Here is a 12,338-nt window from a genome sequence, read left to right as displayed (position 1 = left end):
CAATTAGGAGAAGTTTGATTTTGTCACCGTTTAGGCACAGCCAGTTTTCTGCAATCTTTGGATGGTGGAGTAGATGGCGTTGAGAGTTTTCGTGTATGAATCGTAATCACCGGTGGGTGGGATCAGGACCAGTGTCATCCACATAGTTAGTGTATGTGATGCCTAGGGCATCAAGGATGTTGAACAGAAGCCTCTGAATTAATTGGAAAGGGTGGGGGAGATGCAAGAGCCCTGATGGGACTCAGTCTGAGAAGAATTTCATGACTCTTTCCTGAAGAAATGAGGTGATCCAGGCTGTGGCTTTGGGGGAGAAGGTAGCAGTGGAAGAGAGATGATGGCAGAGGGTTTGATGGTCCACAAGATCAAAAGCCGCTGACAGGTCTAGGAGCAGGAGAAGTGCTGGCTTGCCCGCATCTCTAATGTCATCCATTTGATTCTTGAGGTCTAACAGTGATGTTTAGGTACCATGGCCTGGGCGGAAGCCAGATTGCCGGAGACCGAGAAGGTTGTTGGTTTCAAGAAATGCTTGTACTTGCAGATAGGCTGCCTTGTCAAGGACTTTTAATAGAAAAGGGACTGTGGTGATGGGTCTGTAATTTCCAGAAATATTTGGGTCAGGGGAGAGTTTTTTAGGAGCAGGCGAGCCCATGCTTCCTTACAGATCTGCCCACAATTGATCTAGAATGCATGCCTGGCACATCCTTCCAATATGAGATCCTCCATTCTGTGTCACTAAACTCAGGTTGAAATATTCCCTGTCCATAATTCACAGGGACATCATTTGAAGTGACGGAGGCTGCAATGTATACATCTTTTGTAGTACATGGGAGTTTGGGCACCCATCTTTCCCCTCTAATGTTGGTGAACAAGGTTGAGCGCATGCATGTTGTCCTGCCAATCAATTGGGAACCCGCGTTCAATGCTGGTGAAACCAGATTTCCAATGTTACTTTGTCTCTATGTGCATTTCAAACTGCTGAGCGTACTGACTTGTGTTTGTGTTTTTGTTGGGTCAGTTTAGTGTTGCTACCCATAAAGGGGCCGATTGATGGAACAAACATGCGCCGAAAGTCCCTGCGCGTTTTTTCCTCGGGATGTGCGCCAAACCTGTGCGTGGCGGACACGGGCGCACACGTCATTGCAACATCCTGAACGCCGTGCACGACACGCACAGGGAAAGCGCACAACGTCCACGCACACACCAAAAAGGGGGCGGGACAAGGGGGCAGAACATGTGGAATGGGGAACAACGCGTGAAAAAGAAGGCGTAACTGGGGAAGTACTGCAGGGAAATATACAGAACGCCCACACGCACACGTACAACCCGTATTCATGGATTCGAATATCGGAAACCCGCACACGGCAAAAGATGAGCATAGGCGTCAACACGTCTGCCACACTAAGGCAGGTGGAAGCGTCCCTGCGCACAGTATAACAGTGTGCGCAAACAACAAACACGTATATACAGCTACAATGAATGCACCATTTGTCGCAGCACTGATTGTGGGACACCGCAGGAGGAGGAGAATAGCCAGGGCTGCATTTTTTTCCCCAGACCAGCCTTTTTGGGATGCCTGACGACCATGTCTATGGCAGGTATAGGTTTCCACCTCGAATCATCCTAGACCTCGTCAGGGAGTGGGAAGATGACCTTACACCCCCTACCCTGTGCTCCCAAGCATTGAGCCCCTTGGAGAAGGTGCTCAATGTTCTGCATTTTTTGGCCACTGGGTAATTTCAGCGGACAACTTCCATAGTGGGTGGGGGGGGTCTCACAGGCCACGCAGTCACGCTGCCTACACCAGGTGTTGGCAATCATCACTGCACGCCCCTCAGTCCGCAGGCACATATACATGCCCAGAACACCTGCGAAAGCCAAGCCGTGGTCCAGGACTTTTACAGGGTGGCACACTTCTCCAAAGAGCTTGGTGCCATAGATTACACCCATGTGGCCCTACGTCCACCTAGGGCCACTGAGCACATCTATCGAAACCGCAAGCACTGGAATTCCATCAACGTGCAGGTTATATGCGATGCTAAAGGAATCATCACCTCTGTCTATGCAAACTACCCTGGCTCCACCCATGACAGTTTCATATACAGAATGTCCGCCCTGAGCCGGGCCCTGGAAGCTGGGCAGCATGGTGACACATGGCTCCTAGGTGAGTACAAATGCCTGTGCACATGCATGCATGCCACACACAGATAAATACCCAAACCCTAATAATCACAACTATTATCACCTCCCCAGGGTACAGTGTCTACCCTCTGAGCAACCACATGATGACGCCAATCCAGAACCCCACCACACCACCCCAGGTAAGATACAATGATGCCCATATTGCAACCAGGAGCATAGTGGAGCGCACATTCGAGTGCTCAAGTCACGCTTCAGCTCCCAGGACCGCTCTGGTGGCCAGCTACTATATGCACCCCCAGTAGTGTGCAGGTTCATTGTGGCAGCATGCGTCCTGCACAATGTTGCAACACGGTGGGAGGTACCGGTGGACATGGTGGTGCCCCCACATCCCCAACCACAGGAACAGGCTCTGTCCATGGGAGGGGACAGGGCACGTGGCGAGGAAGCCCGGACCCAGCTTGTGGCCACATTCTTCACCTAAACTCCCACCCCTGCGGAGTGCACACAGGCCTGGCACATACCAGGTGACAATCGATGATGACAAAGAGACAGTCAACTGTCACAACCTTACCACCCTGAGAATGTTGCCAAGGAAGTGCCACATTGTGTGCATCCCTAGCTACTTAAACATAACCAATCATGTGTGACCAAAAGGAACACATGCAAGGTGTGTATCACACACCCCTGCAAAACAGGCCATCACAATCCATGGTATGTCACCCAAACCCTCCCGAACAACATCACCCTTGTCTGCCACACCATGACATGGCATGCAGTAGCAAAAGGCCAACACATGACCAATAAGATACGAAGCAACATGTCATAAATGAAAACTGCCATGATACAATGATGCCTGACATGGAATCAGATGAAATGACTTACCAAAAAACTCCCACACAAACAAAGTCAGACACAAATGCTTTCCAACCGTCGTAGAATGAACACAACACTGAATGCCCGTTCACATGCACATTCAGCATGGCAAAATCCTGACTCCCAAACCCGTGTGCTGTGTGTGTCACCTGCAACACACTGCTCAGCACAAAGCACTTTGAGCAGCCATTGTGTTGCAGATACACCCTGAGCATCACATGAAAATAACTAATCAAATCTATATCCAAATGACGCATGTACAGGGTACCCAAATGGTAATAGATCATGTGATGCAGGGACACAGTGGGCCTGAGAATGCAATCTGTGTGCACCTGTGGCCATGGAAGGGTAGTTGTATGTGTGGTGGATCATTGTGCAACTGTGTGTGTCATTAGGGACATACACTCAATATATGCATGTGAAATCAAGTGACCCTCAGTGTCCTGTACACATCACATGTGAACATTGCCCATGTGAACACCCCAGCATATCAAACCACACCAATCCCCTAACACCTGAAAAGTAAACACAACACAGGAACAGGCATCGACCAGCACAACACATCATGTACATAGTACCCCATGATTACAATGCCAGAGTGCCCAAAACACTATAGCCCAAGCCAACTGTTCAACAACAAAAGGCCCTCCCTCATTTACACATCACCGTGACCTTCTGAACAACTGTCTCTGGGGTATGTAGCCTTCTTCCTTAATGTCTGCCTGTCTACAGGATCACCCTACCCCTTGGTCTCCATGTTCCAGCTTGAGTGTAAATAGGGTCCAGCTCCCTCAGAGGCCACCTTGACTGGTAAAAATACCAAATCGCAGAGAACTTCAAGGAGCCAAACCCACAAACCAGGGAAAAAGCCTGTAGGCACCAAAAAACCTTGGAAGAGTCTCCAGTAGATGACTTGAAGTAGCAGGAATTTTCAAAGCACATGTACAAGCCTAATTATAGAACAACCCAGGTAGCACAGTTGAACAGTGGTCCAACAGGATGGGTACCATTTACGGTACATAACATACAATGAGGATGCAACAACTGATGGGTAGTGTCACAGCTCCGGTGTCCAGGTGCAGGAGTGATACTAACCAACAACCCCCTCCGTGGTCTGGGCGCCTGCAAGCTCAAACTTACACAGGTCTCTGAGACCCCGGCGGGGAAGGAGGGTCAGGGATATGTGGTGTGGACAGGCATTGGTATTCCGGATAACCGGAAAGAGGGGCAGGAGAGGGGAGGTGGATTTGCAAGGGAAAGTAGGCAAAATACAACTATTCACAAAAACACATACTAAATTTGAGAAAACATGTTCATCATGCACATTGTACCAAATGAGTAAAATGCAAGCCAAAGAAAGACTTATCTCTGAGGTGAGTTCTGGCCTCCTGTCTGTACACTCTCAGGTCTGGTAACAGAAGCAGTTCAATGCTGCAAAGCGGGCGTGATTTTTTAATCTGAATGTATGTTTACAACACACACACACACAACACCATCCATGCCCAAAGTAAGTGAGGCTCAAAGTAAGTGACTCCTCCAAAAACAAACACCCCTGTCTGCTGCTTTGTACCCATATATTAGCTTGGCCCACTGATGGTTCATACACTGTCAATACAGTAAGACAGGCGCATGTGGCCGCGCGGGAAATGGAAGACCAATGCGTCAAGAATCACACATGATACAATGGTCCCTGGGTGAGCTGCTAGACATGCATACCAAGGTGCAACTTCAGTACAAGTTGTGTTCTGGCAGCCGCAGATTTCAATAGGTAGTGCACGTGGTAATTTGCACATGCAAATGACATCCACTGCCCACAAGTCTGTGCTTTGCTGGGTGTCCCTGTGCGCTGTATCAGTTTCTGGCTAGGAACACTACTACCCTAATAACTCTGCTTCAATTGAGCAGGGGGTACTCGAGGATATGTTTGATGGCCCCTGCGTGTGCCCCAGAGAACTTGTAAATCCCCTTGGCATTTGGCCCTCAACGCATGTCAGCTGTACTGTGTGCTTCTCCAACAATGCCTGGCAAAGCTCCCCAGCACTGGTGCTAGTTAGCATACATGTGCAAGTGGCCTGGTGGAAGGTTGGTTCCGGTGTGGGCCCTTGTGCTGCTCACCTTGCCTGGAGTTCCTGGAAACACATCTGCTTCTGTCGGATGTCTGAGCACAAGCCCTGTGCTTCTGCTTGCGCACACATCCACATGTCAGCACCACCAAATGTGGCCAGTTTTCTGGGTTAAACGTCCCTGTGTCTGCTGGCAAAGGTAGTCAGGAGGCTCAAATTCCTGCAGAAAGGGCATCAAATAAAGTAATAAGGCTGTGTGTGTCTTCATGCTGGTTGTCACTGGTCCAGGTCACAGACCTACATCCAAACTCCTCCCACCATCAGTGTCACTTTGACAGGCCAAGGGTGCAGGCTACTGTCTACAGCATGAAGTGCATCAAGCACATATACAGGCAAGAAAATAACATACATCACTATCCACATCAATTAATGGAGACATCAATCACATACTCACCCAAATTGATCATAGACATGGGGTGGATAAAATGCAACCAATCCCCACTAGGGGTGTTAACACAAGTAGTACAGCAGCAGACAGCCCAAAGTTATAAGCCCAAAGCCCATGTGTAATATTTTGTTACACCGAACCATCCTAGCGAGCCCATGGATAAGGGAAGCAGGAGTGGCCTATGTGAGTCAGGACCCCAAGCTGCAAACACATACACGAGACACGCTTGAAGGGCCCAGCTGGAACAGACAGTGGAAGCTTTCAAAAGCCACAAAGCACCACACCGTCACATGAATGCACAATAGACAAACAATATTAAAATATATTAACTAATTAAACTAACAATGAACAACCTACATCACCTAATTAAAATAACTATCAAATAGTCAATATTGACTAATTAAACTAAAAGCAAAAATCAAAAATGGCCCCATACTACCCGGGGAGCGGGGAGGCACCCAGGAGGGGGGAGGTACAGGGTGCACCTCAACACCCACATGCGATTATGTTGAGACAAAAAAAAACCTCCATGGGCTCAACGCCTGCACACCACGACCTGTGTGGGAGATATGTCGTCATCCAAGTCTGCCTCATCCAGAAAAGGAGAACGTGGGCCAGGAACCTGACCACGCATAGGCGCAGCTTGCTCCTCGTCAGCAGCAAGTCTGCCGGACAGGTGAGCCTGGTTCTGTGCAGCAATGACATGCAGATCTGCATGCAGAACCTCCCTTGATACACATGCTTCCTCTTGCAAGGTAACACGTGTAACACAGAGTTCTTACTGTGTGGTCTGGCTGGACAACTGATGCATCTCCCGGCAAGCACGTAGCTCAGCTGAGATGGTATGCTCAAGCTGCTCAAACCTCTCCTCTGACCACACCCTCTGAGACATCAAGAGGACACCCAGAGTGGATCTGCGGGAAGCATACTCACCCTCCATGGTCTTCATGTGTGCCTCTGCGTGAGCAGCAATTGCTTGACGCAGAGACAACATTTCAGCCTGGCATGCCCTGTCTGAGGCTGCCATGCCCAGCCTGAGCGAGCAGGCCGTGGACTGCGCCGCTTGCCGCTGAAGAAGCACCTGCCTAGCAGGGGGGAGCACGGATTGGGCCACACGTTCCATGCTCCCAGCGATGTTATCAAGTGCTGCCCCCTGCCGTTCTGAATTGGCAGCCATGTCTTGCTCCCACTCAGTATAACTCAGTGGCGCGTGGCCACCGCGTTGCTGGGTTTGACACCTGCGGGACCCAAGAACCGGGCATCATTTTTGGTTTGGCACCGCCCGCGGCTGCATGACTACATGCCCCCGTCTACGTGATGCCCCAGGCACATCAGCGACTGGTGTGGAGGGTGATCCTGTGTCCCGATCCATCACAGGCAGAGGTCCCACCAATGTCTGGCCCCTCAGTGCGCATGTCACGGACAGAGGAGTGTCCACATCAGAATCACTCTGCCCTGACGTATGGACCTGATGCACATCCAAATCAACATGGCCGTCAGAGTGGTCATCTGGGTTGGACTCATTGCCAGCCAAAGACAAGATGGTCTGTAGCACATGTGGGTTCTCGTTGTCTACCACCCCACGACCCCCACTTGTGCCGGGTTGCGGTTGTGATAACACCCCTGTGCCTGGCATGACAACACCATCCTCTGGCTCCATTGCATCATCATCTGAAAAGTGGAGAGAAAAAATCATTAGTACACATGTTAGAAGCACAAAACACACACACACATGGACATCACACAGGCAGCAAACACATGAAGCAGACATGTCACACACAAAAGAGAACCTGCCATGCATGGCTGGTCAATTTGACATTGCATGTAGAACAGTGTTACACTGCTCAGAAGTGGGCTGATGCAGTGCAGAACATGTGTACATTACTCACTATCTACCTGAACAAGTACTTCATGAGGTGTATCAAAAAACTTGAAGGCAGTGCAAGGGCAAGTTCAGGCATCACGTGCAATATGCATGCAATGGGTTGCATGGCTACAAGCAAACCCCCCCCTCCCCTGAGTGAAAATGCAGGGATGCCTTGCATGGTAGCAAAAGGGTGACCAGAGACTTGTGTATTGGCAAACAGTGTTGACTAGCATCAATGGCATCATCTGAGTCAACTGACAACACAGCAAATGATGATGGGACAGTAAGCAGGACACAATGACGAACTCTCAGTAGTACACCCATGTGTGCAAAAGCAACTACACCAGTTGGACAGAGTCAGTGGGCCTGAAACTGGGGGAGGACTGTGCCCCACACAGACTGTGACACCCTAAACATGTGTGTGATGCAGGACTGGGCCAGAGTGGGCATGGGGTGGCTGAAGATATGCCATGAAATGTTGCTCATCCAAGACACATACTACAATCATCATCCAGTCAAGGACACATAGGGGCATGCATGGAATGCACATGGAGAATGAATGGGCACTCATGTCCCTGCGGATCACCTGCCATCTGCACAGTCCAAGAGAGACACCATGCATGAAGGGCAAAGGATGTACCCCACTGCATGTGTCTGGTAGGTTGGCTGGTGGAAGTTAGCATGTACACAGGAGGCTTGAACAGGACAATGCAGTACGCCAGAATGATGCACACCAGTGCAATGGTGTAATTGGGGTGCAGGGGGGTGGAGGGGCAAGGGGGCATGCCTACGTGGAGTGCCCGCATGCAGGCAGAGGACACATGCATGTCAGTCATGCAATGACATGGTCCCAGTGCTGAGAAGAAACACACCCCTGGCTACATGCAGAAGAGCCAGTGAGCTGGAACATGGACCTGAGGAGCATCTGGGTGATTAGCATGTGCGTAGGGTGCAAGTGTGGTGATGAGGACAGTCCCCGTCTGCTCTACATATCCACCATCCTGCACTGCAAGAACATATCAGTGAAGCATTGCATGACTAGCACATGAGAACCATATACACATAGCATGTAGTGGCAGTCAAGCACAACACATCACACAGGCAAACCACACATGGGCTGGACATACATACATACATAGTCCTGCATCTCTCCCACTCCTTCGACCGATTCTGCTGGTATGAACTCTGCAACAAGTGACTCGTGCAGAGTGAGGTCATCCTCCTCAGGTGGTGGCCCACCGCCAGTCACCAGAGTCATGCTGTAATTAGAGGCACGCTTGGCCTTAGCACTGCGTTTGAGGTCATTCCAACGCTTCTTGCACTCGCCACCTGTGTGCACCTCATGGCCGAATGCACTCACATTATCTGCGACATGCTTCCAGTGGGTATTCCAATGGGCAGCAGTAGTTTGACAAATTCGGCCCCACTAGCATGTCACGTCTGTGGCCCTGCATGTAGTCCACAAGGGAGTCAGTTCCTGCGCACAGAAAGGCTTCTTCCCTGACGTGCAGGAGGCCATGGCTCTGTCTGGGGTCCCAGCCTGTGCTCCATATGCAACCTTCCTCCTCTTGGATAGTGGTGCAGACCTGGCTGGCGAATGCCGCCCTGATAAGTATGGGCATTGGCAACTGTCCTGGTTGGTAGGTGTTGTTGGCTGCATCTGCCCCTGCACTTGCCAACACCTGGCTGGTCGGGGCAGGAGATGACATTACTGCCCCAGGGACACGTGTCTTGGTCAGGGCAGCACTGCGTGCACCTACGGTGTTCCTCCTGACCTGCTGGAAATCTTCCATGAACTCCTCAAATGCCAATGCAGCCTGCGCTGGCAGACCGTGAGCCTGGTTGGTGGTGTCCACAGCTGCACCTGCAGCTACCACTACCATTGGGCCCGTGGCAGTCGATGAAACAGACTTCTGGGTCACACGGGTGCCAGTGCCAGATGCATGAACTGCATCTCCCGGAGCCGCAGGGGGTGGTGGCATGAATGCACCAACATGTGGCAGAAAATCGTCCCGAGCTGGCGCACCTCTGCCTCTTCCACCTCTGCAGCCACCCTGGACACCATGGAGTCCCCCTACTCCCTGGCCACCCCGGCCACGTCCCTGACCATGCCCGCCACAAGGAGTACGCCCAGCTGAGGCACCCCTCACCTTTGTTGGCCTCCCAACCATGGGACATATGGAGTAGTGCCGGCACAGATGGAGAAGTGCCAATGGGAGGTGTACACGACAATTGTCCTGGGCAATTGGGGTGAACGGGGTGGGATACAAGATGTTATAAGCACCCCTGCACCTGCAAGGCTGTATGTGAACCCATGAGGAAGTGACGGGTCACGCAACGCTCAGTCACCCCAAAACTGCAGTCAAACCGTGCATGCACCTCCCATGTGTGTGGAATTAACCTCCCGCAGTACGCGCTGGCAGCCAGGGACACGATAAACACACGAAAAACACATACCCGTGGGACACGCAGGCTACTATGACCTCGAAAACGGGTACGCGATATACAGGGGCACCCGCAGTGGGAAAAATTGCGTGCGCGACTCACCGTCAGACTAGTGTGATGATGAAAAACACAAGTTGCCAATACCCCCACCAAAAGAAGAGATACGTCCTTGATCCGCAGTGAAGTAGTGATGGTGCGCGAGACAAAACGAAGTAGCAACACACACGTTGGTCTCCACGAAAGGCACGTACAGCGAACTGCTGGGATCCGCTCACCTGTAACCCGTGCTGAGGGAAACTCCTGCGCGCCTCACGTCACTTACTCGCATAGGCCCTTTGCTCGGATTACACGCATTAACACGCGGATGTGCTGTTTTTTCACGTGCTGAATCACTATGCACCCGTGATGAGGGAAACGCCCACGTGTGTAACGTCACAGACGCGCTTATGCGCTAAGTGCCTTTCCTTGAATTACACCCTGACGTGCACTTTTTTCACATTTCAAATCACTCCGTATCAAGCTGGCCACGCGACAACACACGGAAGACCACGCTCCTGCCCAGAAGGCCATTTTCCTGCCCCCCAGAGCCCCGAGCACGCTCCCACCTGGCATCTGCTGCTGCCTGCCTGCCTGCAAAACACCTGCCCTGCTCTTTGGTGCCTGCACGTCAGCCATCTGCAGGGGTACAGTTGCTGTGACCACCCCTGCTGGAGCAGAAGACTCCCGACTGGGATACCATCGCTCCACAGCCCAGCCCCAGGACCCAGTTGCCCACCTACACCTGCCTCAGGGGTTGCCATGTCGGACACAACACCATCTGGCACCAGTGGCAACCCCCCAGCAGGGAGGCAGAGGGCTACCAGCTTCAGTGCCAATGAAGTTGGTATCCTGGTGGAGCAAGTCCTGGGGCAGTATGATGCCCTCTTTGGAAGTTTGCGCGCCAACTATGAAGGACGGAAGAGGATCTGGATGGACATCGTGGCTGCCATCAACGTGGAGGAGGAGGCAGCCCGCGACATCAAACACATCTGGAAGCGCTGGGAGGACTTAATTTCCAGGACCCTCAACAAGGCCCGGCGCCTCCTGAAGGCAACGGATGCTGAGGGGTGCTGGGTCTGTCTAACCAACAACCAAATGAGGGTCGTGGAACGTATACGCCCAGTGCTCCACGTCCGGGTCCTTGAGAGACAGACCAGACTGGAGTCGACCGGTAAGTGTACATGCATACTGATTGGACGCTGTGCATGTTGAGGTGTGGCAGGAGTGTGCAGGTTGCACATATGTCTTTGTAGGACCATGTATGGATGTGTATGTACAGGGACATGAGACTGCCACATGTGAGTCCTCTCATGTGTGAGACACATCGATGGTGTATGTGTTGGTTAGCATGCTGGCCAAATGCAGTTGTCGGTGCACACATTTTTGAATTTCTGTGTATGTACTGTGGCATCATTGTGGTGTCACACATGGATGCTGGTTCCACCTGCATGCATCTGTACTATGTACATGTGCATGTGTGTGTGTTTGACAAGTGTGCAACTGTGATACTACATGTTTGCATGAGACACTGACATGTAGGAGGCTGATTGCCAGATGTGACATGGATAGCGATGTTATCACTGCGACAGGTGGTGGAGATGTACAGATACATGCATGTCTGGTGGCGTGTGTGCATGTGTTCTGCACTCCCCGTGTTGCATGTGACGTCAGGCTCACCTTCGGCTACTCATGGTATTGTTAGTGTATGGATGGTGCTGCCTGGTGCAACATTCCTGTTGATTTGCTCATTTGTGTGAGTTCAAATGACATGTGTGTTGGGGAGTGTGATGCCATGTCTGAAGTTTGCGACTGCCACTCATGTGCAACTGTCATGTGTGTATCAGACCATTGTACATTGCCCTAATTCCTGTGTTCTGTCTCTCCCTGTCTGCAGCGTCAACCGATGAAGAGGGCGGAGACTGTGCTGTGGAGCACAGCGGCAGCAGAAGGGTCAGCTGAGACCCCACAGGGGCCTACGGAGGAAGATGACCCGGAGTCATCCAAGTTGGTGGGCATTTGGTTGAGGAGGAGGCCGTGGAAGTCACACGCACGGGGCCTGGAGAAGGGATTCCACTGGTGCCAGTGGTGCAGTCCAGGGGCAGGGACAGGAGGCAGGACAGGCCGCCGCGGAGCTGCCTGTGTGTAATCATGTCCCCGATCCTGTGACTGCATCATCCGGTGCCAGCAGGGATGCCTTCGTCCAGACCCATTTTCAGGGAGGGGATAGCCGTACAACAACTGGCCTTCCTCTTCCTGCAGACGTGGCATCCAGGACAGTGTTCAGCCTGTCCTGGCTGCGGTGGCGTTGTGTGTTTGTGACATTCGGGGCGACATGCAGGGTTCTCGTGAGGACAATGCACATCATTTCGAATGCCTCGAAGACCACGTCGACCGGCTAGGAGGGATCACCGGTGCTGGGTTCCTCCATGTGCTGGACCTTGTACCGACCCCCTCCTCAACTGAA

The sequence above is a fragment of the Ambystoma mexicanum genome, chromosome 5p (genome assembly GCF_040938575.1).
Source record: "Ambystoma mexicanum isolate Mex_15411 chromosome 5p, UKY_AmexF1_1, whole genome shotgun sequence".
In the NCBI taxonomy this organism is placed as follows: domain Eukaryota; kingdom Metazoa; phylum Chordata; class Amphibia; order Caudata; family Ambystomatidae; genus Ambystoma; species Ambystoma mexicanum.
This window is presented reverse-complemented; position numbering follows the sequence as displayed.